This window comes from Molossus molossus, unplaced genomic scaffold (genome assembly GCF_014108415.1).
Source record: "Molossus molossus isolate mMolMol1 unplaced genomic scaffold, mMolMol1.p scaffold_m16_p_1, whole genome shotgun sequence".
In the NCBI taxonomy this organism is placed as follows: Eukaryota; Metazoa; Chordata; class Mammalia; order Chiroptera; family Molossidae; genus Molossus; species Molossus molossus.
The window spans coordinates 212,245,391-212,254,802 of NW_023425344.1; the positions used below are offsets into that span (position 1 = coordinate 212,245,391).

Genomic DNA, 9,412 nt, shown 5'->3' on the forward strand with positions numbered 1-9,412 from the left:
AAGGAAGGAGAGGCATTCCAGGAAGAAGGAACAGCATGTGCAAAGATAGGAAGACTTCAGGGAACCACAGGGCGTTCGCAGAAAGATAAGTTCTTTGTGACTCCTTCATAGTGTGGGACCTTCAGTGTGGAGGATGGTGTAATAGGAGATGGTGCCAGAAGGCCTTTTTGTATATAAGAAATATATATATGTATATATTTTATATATTTTATACTCACTTGAGGACATTTTTCCACTTTTGTTCATGTAGAGTAGGAGGGAGAGAGAGAGAAACATCGACGTGAAAGGAACATATCGAGTGGCTGCCTCCCACATGACCCCAGCCAGGGACAGGAACAAATCACAACCGTGGTACGTGCCCTTGACCGGAATCAAACCGTGACTCATTGGTCTGTAGGTCGACGCTCTAACCACTGAGCACCAGCCAGGGCAAGAAATCTATATTTTATTCCACAGTTAATAGGGGGCATGTTGAAGATTTTAAATGAAATGAGCTGCTTTTATACTGATTTAAATTAAAAGAATCAAAGCCTTGGGATTTAAAAATGTCTAATATAGAAATATGGGTGGGGGAAGTCATTGCGGGAGGACAGCCTAGGGGAACACGCTGGAGGTAGGTGGACCTACTGGCGGCTGTTGCTGTCATCTCATGGCCAAATCCAGCCTGGGGGCCAAGAATGGCTCTTACATTTTTGAAGGGCTGTAAAACAAACAAACAAAAGCAATGAATATTTGACAGAGACTATATGTGGCCTGCAAAGCCGATAACATTTACCCTCTGGCTCTTTACATAAAAACATTGGCTGACCTCAGCTCTGCTTAAAGTTGGTGGTGGCCTTCAGAAGGGGAAGGTAGGAGAGAGGGTGAAGAGGAGGAAGGTCATCCTTCAAATCCTTGAACTGACAGGAATCCTGGCCAAGAGGTGGGGAATGAGAGACTAGGTGACGTCAAGGATGAATCAAAGAATTCTGCATGTGGCAGTATCATTTTCCAACATACAAAATACAAGAGAGAAAATCAAGGCAGAATCTTTGATTTGGGACTTGTTGCTGTGCAGTGTCCACAAGATACACAGCTGGAGATGCTCAGGAGACACATTGTACTGAACAATGTGCATGTGTCTGCTTCTCTGTGATCTATGATATACATTCCTTAGGGGCAAAAGTAACACAGTTGCTTAGTATAAATCCCGGCACATGATAGGCTCACTGAACTGAAGTAGAAGACTCAGTGCAGGATGAGATCTAGTTTAAAGGAAGAGACAAGACATTGGCTTGTAGGTGGTTACTGAAGTATGGGAGTTGATGGCATATTTAATGCACTCTTATCGGCACAATATTGAGTTACAAGTGTATATGCCTTTGTGTGGCTGGCCAATTAAAAGCAAGCCCTTCCTGTCACAGCATGTATCACTTTTGGTTCTATTTGTGGAGAGGCAGGAGAGCATAGCAGTTAGAGGCAAGGGCTTAGAGTCAGGCGACTTGAGTTTGAAAACTCATCTCTTCTACTTTCTAGCTGTAACCTTGGGCCAGTCACTCTTCTTTGTGCTTTAGCTACTTATCTATAAGATAGAGATACTAATAATACCCTTCAAAGGGGTTTTGTGAGACTTCATAATACAATCTGTTCTTAACATAGCACCCAGAGTTTTTTTATAAATAGGTCAAATCATGTCACCACTAATGAAAACCTCCAGAGGCTCAGCGGAAAGGCCAGTGTCCTTACCATGGCCTCCCATGCCTTATTCCCCTGACCTGACCTCCTTACTCTGGCCACCCCAGTCTCCTTGCTGCCTCTTCACACTCACCAGGCATAAGCCTACCCCAGTCCCTTTGCACTTGCTTTCCTTCTGCCTGGAGCACTCTTCTCCAGGATATCACTATGCATTACTCCCTCACCTCCTTTGAGTCTTCATTCAAATGTGACCATACTTTTTTAAAAATTCTTTTTTCTTTATTGATTTTTAGAGAGGAAGGGAGAGGGAGAGATAGAAACATCAATGAGAGAGAACATCAACTGGCCACCTCCTGCATGCCCCCCACTGGGGATCGGGCCCACAACCTGGGCACGTGCCCTGACCGGGAATTGAACCGGCGACCTCTTGGTGCATGGGTTGACGCTCAACCACTGAGTCACACTGGTGGGGCGAGACCACACTTTTTTGGATAGTCAACACCCTCACTCCTGGATGTCTTTTTCTTCCTCCCATGCTTTTTATTTCCCCATTACAATTCTCACATGCTAATGTGCTCTATAATTTATTTAGTGTATTTTCTTCCTCCTCCTCCTAAATGTAAACTTCATAGGAACTGGAATACTGCTGTCTGTGTTGAGTGAATGAACGATGTCCACCACATACAAAGTGCCCAGTTCGGGTTAGCAATGGTTGTTCCCCAAACCTCTGGTGCTATGTTGATGACACGGTGGCCTCTGACTCCACAGCTCACCAGCAGCGCTGGGGGACAGGGGCAGAGCAGGCCATGTCTGCTCTGTGATCCCCTCCACCCTCGAACCCGCGCGAGCTCCATCCCACCTGTCTCGGACAGTCATCTTGTTAAATGCACACTCTGGGGGAGCAGAATGCTTTATGAGAGTGCAGAACCCACTTGTAGTCTTTTTGAACTGTTCTAACAGCCTAAAGAAGAAAATGTGTGTATACACAGTAATGCTGTTCTTTTGATATTAAATTAGTATTAAAGTGGGATGGAAACTCCTCTTATATTGAGCTCCTATGGAGAAAAACAAAGTAATTTTAGAGAAAAAGCAGCTGCCCTCAGCAGTGGGCTCAGAAATGTCAATTTTAATTAAAACATTTATTTTCAAATACATTTCACGGCTCATATGTAGTGATATGTGTCTACTTCATGCAAACATTCAAACTGGTAGGCTGAGGAAATCGGAGAAAGGCATTTTGATACAGAATGAGCAATATGATCAAAACAAAGAAATGCAAAGAAAAGACGATCCGAGTCATGCTTCGGTTTTTCCTCACTTCACATGTCAGATTGTTCCTCAGGGACGTGCCCCCTGCTGGGTACCGGGCTACGGACACCTTGGAGAAACCTGGTGTCGGGGGTCAGTGGGCAGTGGCGGCCATGCCCCCACCCGCAGGAGAGATCCGCTTGTGTAAGGATTCCTGTCCACGTCAACAGAGAGCCTGTCTCCCAGTGTTCTAGATCTTAGCAAGAAGAAAACCACCCAAATCGCCAACTTCCAGCTCAAAACCCTCCCAAATGTTGTCATTCCCTGAGTACTGTTTTGGGTTTGAGATATTAACACTGCAGAAAGGTGTCCAAACTGTTACAATGACCTTCTGATCTCCTCTCTCCTCTTGTTCTCTGCCCTGCAGAGCTTACGCACCTGCCAAACTTCTGTTGACTTCCCAGGGAAACCAGTCATGACTTCCATGTGGCCAAAAACGCATTGAAATAAAAATGTGGCCAATTTTAAAAAGCAGCAATTTAGGCTTAGAATTTCTGAAAAGTTTGCTCAAATTTCTGTAGTCCTCTGTAAATACATTTTCTTTAAAATTTGGATATCAAGATAATCTCTATGTGTGCTGTGCTAAAACATCACGGTGGTTAGGTTAAAATCAAAGACAAGAAGCAATATTTATTAGTGTGACAAGTGTCCTTTATCTTGTAATCTGGTGAGTGCATTTCTGATTAAGGTGTAGCCTACTATGAGAAAAATCACAACATATAAATACAGTTGCATCGATTGCTGCTCTCAATATGCTTTTAACCTCTTCAAAGGAGCCATTAACATCACAGTCAGAAACGCACAGTGAAGTCCAGAGGATGTGTGCAGCGCTGCCATCGGCTGTGTGCGGCAGTGCTGAGCACGTCCACAGGCTCCCGAGTTCAGTGTACAAGTTGTGAGAGTCTGACTTCGTATTTAGTGACGATGGCATACTTCCCATTTCTTTATTTCTGAGCTAACTTTAAAATGCTTTTGAGTTTTGTACTTTGATTTTAACAGTGTACTAAATTATAATAGATACTTTCTTAAACCCAAACATTTTGTTCTCCCCTAGGAATAGATAGATGATAGATAGATAGATAGATAGATAGATAGATAGATAGATAGATAGATGATAGATAGAGATTAAGAGCTCTGATAAAGGGAAGGAGAGCCTGCGTTTTCTTTCGGATTGCTGGTGGAAGGGCTATCCGATCACTGCGCTATTTGGCAACGGCAGACATGTATCCTGGCAGCGTGAACTGAGTGGTGTGTTGATGCCACAGAAAAGTACATGGATAAATCTTAAAAAAAAGATCAACACTGGTATACTTAACACCAACAAAAGAAAACAAGTCTTTTTTTTTTAAATCCTCACCCAAGGATATATCTTTCCATTTATCTTCAGATAGATTGGGAGGGAGAGAGAGGGTGAGAAAGGGAGAGAGAGAGAAACGACGTGAGAGGGACACATTGACTGGTTGTCTCCTGCACAATCCCCACCAGGGCCGGGGACAAACCACAACTGAGGTATGAGCCCTCGGCTGGAATTGAACCTGCGACTCCTTGATCCACGGGCCCACGTTCTACTGCTGAGCCAAACTGGCCAGGGCAGAAAACAAGTCTTGATCATGCGTTTTTACATAGCTGCTCATCTGATCCTACCAACGTTTCTTTGACAGAGGGATTATTATCATTCCCATTTTTCAGATGAGGAAGCTCACAGGTTAAATCGTCCCACATCATAAAATTAGTAAAAGACTTGAACCCAGGCAGTTGGGCTTTACAATCTGTGCTTTTAAACACTCATATTTAGTAAAAACAGAGGATGTGTCCTTCTAGGACCTTCCTTTCCATTGGATGATGGTTGGTTGCTCATAGAATAGTGGTTAAAGGCAGGGTTTTCAAACCAACGACTGGATTTAAGTCATAGCTGCTCCAACTCCAGCTGTGAGATTTCAGCCTCTGATGTTGGTACCAATTTGGCACCTATTTTGATGTCACTTACCACTTCCTTCAGATCCCTCACTCCCATTTTTATGTTATTGTTCTCTTTCCAACATCTCCTGGAATCCGTGGAGGATGTGGCACAACAAAACCAGGTGTCACGGGAGAAACAAAGAATCCAGTTACTAGGATGCTCAGATGAAGCCGTGATTTTATCAAGTAAAAACTGCAGAAGTTGTGGGTATTAGGCATACTTGGTCAAGTGTCTAATAAAAGCCCATGAAAAGCGAATGCATTATATGCTTTATGTTGATGTTGCTCAGGTAAGCAAAGAAGAGACATCATCTTCAGAACCAAAGGCAGTGAAAAGAACAAACAGCTTTCCGTAGCATTTAGGCACCAGGGTGGAAGCCACTTATTATCAATATAGCAGATAGAATCATCCTGTGTATCAGCACAACTCTTTACACCTTGTAGAAGGGGCGCTGTGTACTGTAAATAATTTAATCATGATGAGACCACGAAGAGAGAGGCACCGTTAGTGAGAGGGATCCTACCAGCCAGCCGCTGGCTTGTATTAAAAGAAGAGATGTAATGAATTGATGGGCAGAAGTTGAAAACGGAAGGTGTATTTGCTGGCGATTTTTATTTTTTTGTCAGTGGAGGACCATTTTTGCTTTCTGAAGCATTTGGTTAATTTAAAGTAGCTCTTGTCATTAAGTAATCTTTAAATTAACCTGCAACCGTGTGTCAGCAGCTGTGTGATGGAAGCAAATGCATTATGTATCGGTGTGTTGGATGTAAGTTCTCAAACAGCCAACCATGGTTCTCCACATCAAAGAGCACCCTTATCAAGGGCTTGGCTGGGAGGATAAAGCACTGGCGATTTACCTGATGACCTTGGTTCCCATCCAAATTGTATTGCCAGTGAAAGGACTTTTCTGATCTCAGCCCCACACAGGTAGACAGTAGTTCATATCACCAAAACACAGATAGGCAAAGCTGGAATTTCCCCGCTTAGGAGCGACCTGAGGCTGAACAAGTCCAGAGACATGGATGTGGAAAAGCGTCCAGCTCACACGCCAGCCTGGCCATGGCGTCTTCTCCACTGGACAAGGTGGCTCAGAATAGCAGTCTGGGGATGTGCTCCAACCTGGCTTGCGGATAAAGAAATCTGTTTTCAGAGCTTGCAACTCGTCCAAGTCTATTTTTCACGCCAATACCTCCTCTCCAAACCCTCCCGTCCCCCAACCCCCTTGTACCAGAAACAAAAAGCAGAAAGTCAACCAGAGGATCTCTAGGATGCCATTTGCAGAACTCGTGTGATGGTTTTAATCTTTTGAAAGGATGATTCCAATTAGGCTGAGATGTTTCAGACCTTAAAAATTAAGATTAAAAACAGTTATTACTTTTTCAATAGAGTTTAAATCACGGAGTTGACTACCATCCCAGTTACGCCTGCATTCTCAGGAATGAGAGCCACTCCATCAACTGGTTTTATTATTTTTAAAAAAATGTTTTAATCAGATAATTAAAGACAATGTAGTTTGTATTTGACATTTGAATTTATTTGATAATTGCCACTTCCTTCAGATCCCTCACTCCTATTTTTATGAGTATATATCCCAAATGGGTAATATCTTTACGTCTGTACATTTGATCACTTCCTTTATTATTTTTACTCGATTAGTTTGCTACTTTAGTCATTCCTAGGCCCTTTCAAGAAATATTTTAGTAATTGTGGAGTAAAGTAATTAATATATAATAATCATATCTATTTTGTGAAGCAAGAAGGGAGCATATGGTTATACACTATATCCTTTATTTCCAAATATAGATAGGTAAGAATGATTCTCGTTAGCTATAAGAACACTCAGCCAGGCAAAAATGTGCATTGCTATGACAGAACCGTTAGAAGTGTTTCAGATCCTGTTCTCCATATATACACATTAAGTAACTTAAGCTATTTTAAAAGCAAAGGCTCAGGGGGAGGGAAGAGATAAACCAAAGAACTTATATGCACGTATGCACAACCAATGGACTTAGACATCAATGCTGGGGGGAGCAGGATAGGGAGGAGGGTGTCAATGGTGGGGGGAAAGGAGAAACACCTATAACAAAAAAATTAATAAAAAATAAATAAATAAAAGAAAGGCTCGTCTCCTGGTTGGGAGAGGGAACATTGCTAGGGGTTTATGTTTCTACTAAAGGAAAACATCCCTCACCCCCAAGAATTAAAGATGACCAGCCCCTCCCAGGTGAGGAGAAGTCTCGTCGTTTTCTACGTGTGGAGCCCAGTGTGAGAACACGGAGCCGGTCTAGCACCACTAGCTCCAAGGGCTCGTACAGGAGACTGGAAGCAAACACAGGTTGGGGCCGAGGTGGTTGTCAGGACGCAGAAAGCTGCACAGGGAGCCAGACATTCAGGGGCTCTGCCTGGGAAGGAGGTCCCGGGATTTTGCAGGAGGTTGTTCATCCCTGGTGCCTGCACCATGGGCTACGTGGGCTTCTCTCACGGGCACCGAGGGAGAGCAGATGAAAGGGTACAAATGCAACCGCCTTTTATTGTCAGCAGACAAAAAGGGGCACACATGTGCCAGTTTATAAATTACTGTTTTCATTAAAAAGGAGCTCAAAAATCAGGTTCCACTTATCATTGCTAAAACCTTACATTTTTTTAGCCGTATGATTTCATTATATGAATTACAGAACCGTAATAGAGTAATATTACTCTTAAGCCAGCTCACTTAAATTTAAGACATTCAAGACCCAATAATGCACTAGGTTCTTTAGTTCAACTTATGCAAATAATATACATTTTTTATTCAGCTTCCCACCAGGTTATACATGTATTACAAACACAACAAAGACCTCTTTCTTATACAATATATTACTCAGAAGCTGGTGAAAAATAGAAGCCAAAATATTGTGAATTACATTCTTAAAATGGTTTGGCTTTGTACTGCTGGCTGGCATATTTCAAACACTGAAGAGTCTGGGGCTGGAAACAGAAAGGCTGACTCACTGCACCTGCTACAGTCATCACTGCTGATGCTCCTCCACGGCTACACCAGACCGTTACCTTCGTTTTCTTTGGAGAGGAACTAGCAGACCCAGCTTTGCTGTATTTGCAAAATCAGCAGGGGGAAGGGTGTGTCAGACAGACAAAAATTAAAAAAGGGACTGAAACCTAACATTTCCCGCTCCCGTGGCTGTCCCTGAACTCAGAGCTGGGCAGACCCTTTTTTTTCTTTCATGCCAAGGTGATGATGGAAATCACTATGGACTATTTCACAGGCGTCATCTCTTAAACAGTTCATACAGTTTCCTAATGTAATTCATACATGTTTAACATAGTCACTGGCATGGTAATTCCACTGAGGCGTTTAAAGAAAAAAACAAGCTCAAGTTTAGAAAAACAGAAATGCTGAATTCTGTCTTGGGATGGAAACAATATTCACTTTATTCATAGACTTAGCTCCAAAAATGATATGCTGGGTGGGAAGATGGCTGTGTCCTTCCCAAGGTCAGCATGTTTCCATTCATGCCCAGTGTAGTTCATTGATAACTTGCTTGAATTGATAAAAGCAAGCAAAAAATAAAATAAAATGATATGGATTTTTCAAAAAAGGGTACATAAGTATATTTATGTGTGTCTCTGAAATATACAGGTTAGTGTCAAAATCTCATAGTTAAGAAACATCCCTCTTCTAAGAGGGCTTTACTTGTTTATGCCAGGCTAATTGAAAACAAAAATAAGTGGAAAATAGGAAATTCAGTCCTTGGGCTTCATGACGTAACGTGAGCTCTGTGGGAACGAGGGAGCATTCCTTTATACTTGTGTGCAATCTGAGCTCAGTGGCTTTGAAAGCGCTGACGTCCTCCACAAAACTCCTTCCTCCCTTTTTCCCCTTAAAAAAAAAAAAAAACCCACCTCAATCATATAATCTCATCAGCATTGCTAACAGAAACTCTCACCTCCAATTCCTTCCTGGGACGGAGTGGGTAGAACCAGTCTGTGGAGTACTTGGCGGATCACTCCCAGCCGCTTGTTTAAATTCAACAAGTGTCAGTTGCGTCTCTCCCGCCAGGTTTAGCTCTTTGGACGGGGCAGAGGGGTGCACTGGCGGGCCGGCCAGAGGGTTTACCGTGGAGCATCTCTGTCTGATGCTCTGGTGGGCCCCTGGAGCCGTGCATGGCCCCTTTCTTACCCAGTGTAGGCACAGGGTCACCCTTACTGTCACAAAACCTGAACTGGTACTGATGTGCAAGATTCACAATTGCCCTCCATCAGATTGCTATAAAGAAAAGACAGTGAGGTCAGAATTATTTCTTAATTGCATTTCACACCTGGTTAACATACTGTCTACAGCTGCCAGGAGATGAAAGGGCTGATTGATCCTTGAAGAAAGAATAGGTAGGGTGGGCATTGGGGGACTTGAGAGCCAGGCATACTGGGGTGGAGTGAAAAGCAGAATTCACTTTTGGCAGAATTAATTTCTTG

The 9,412-nt window shown here is 43.0% G+C and overlaps 1 long non-coding RNA gene across 1 annotated transcript; it reads right to left on the bottom strand.

Annotated features, from left to right (window-relative positions):
* Positions 1–4,541: 4,541 nt before the first annotated feature.
* LOC118615875 lies at positions 4,542–9,018 on the bottom strand. The gene is made up of 3 exons (XR_004956497.1): positions 8,887–9,018; positions 6,171–6,286; positions 4,542–6,061 (listed from the first exon to the last, which is right to left on the bottom strand). It is a non-coding gene; the product is annotated as an uncharacterized LOC118615875 (long non-coding RNA).
* Between the last annotated feature and the right edge of the window lie 394 nt (positions 9,019–9,412).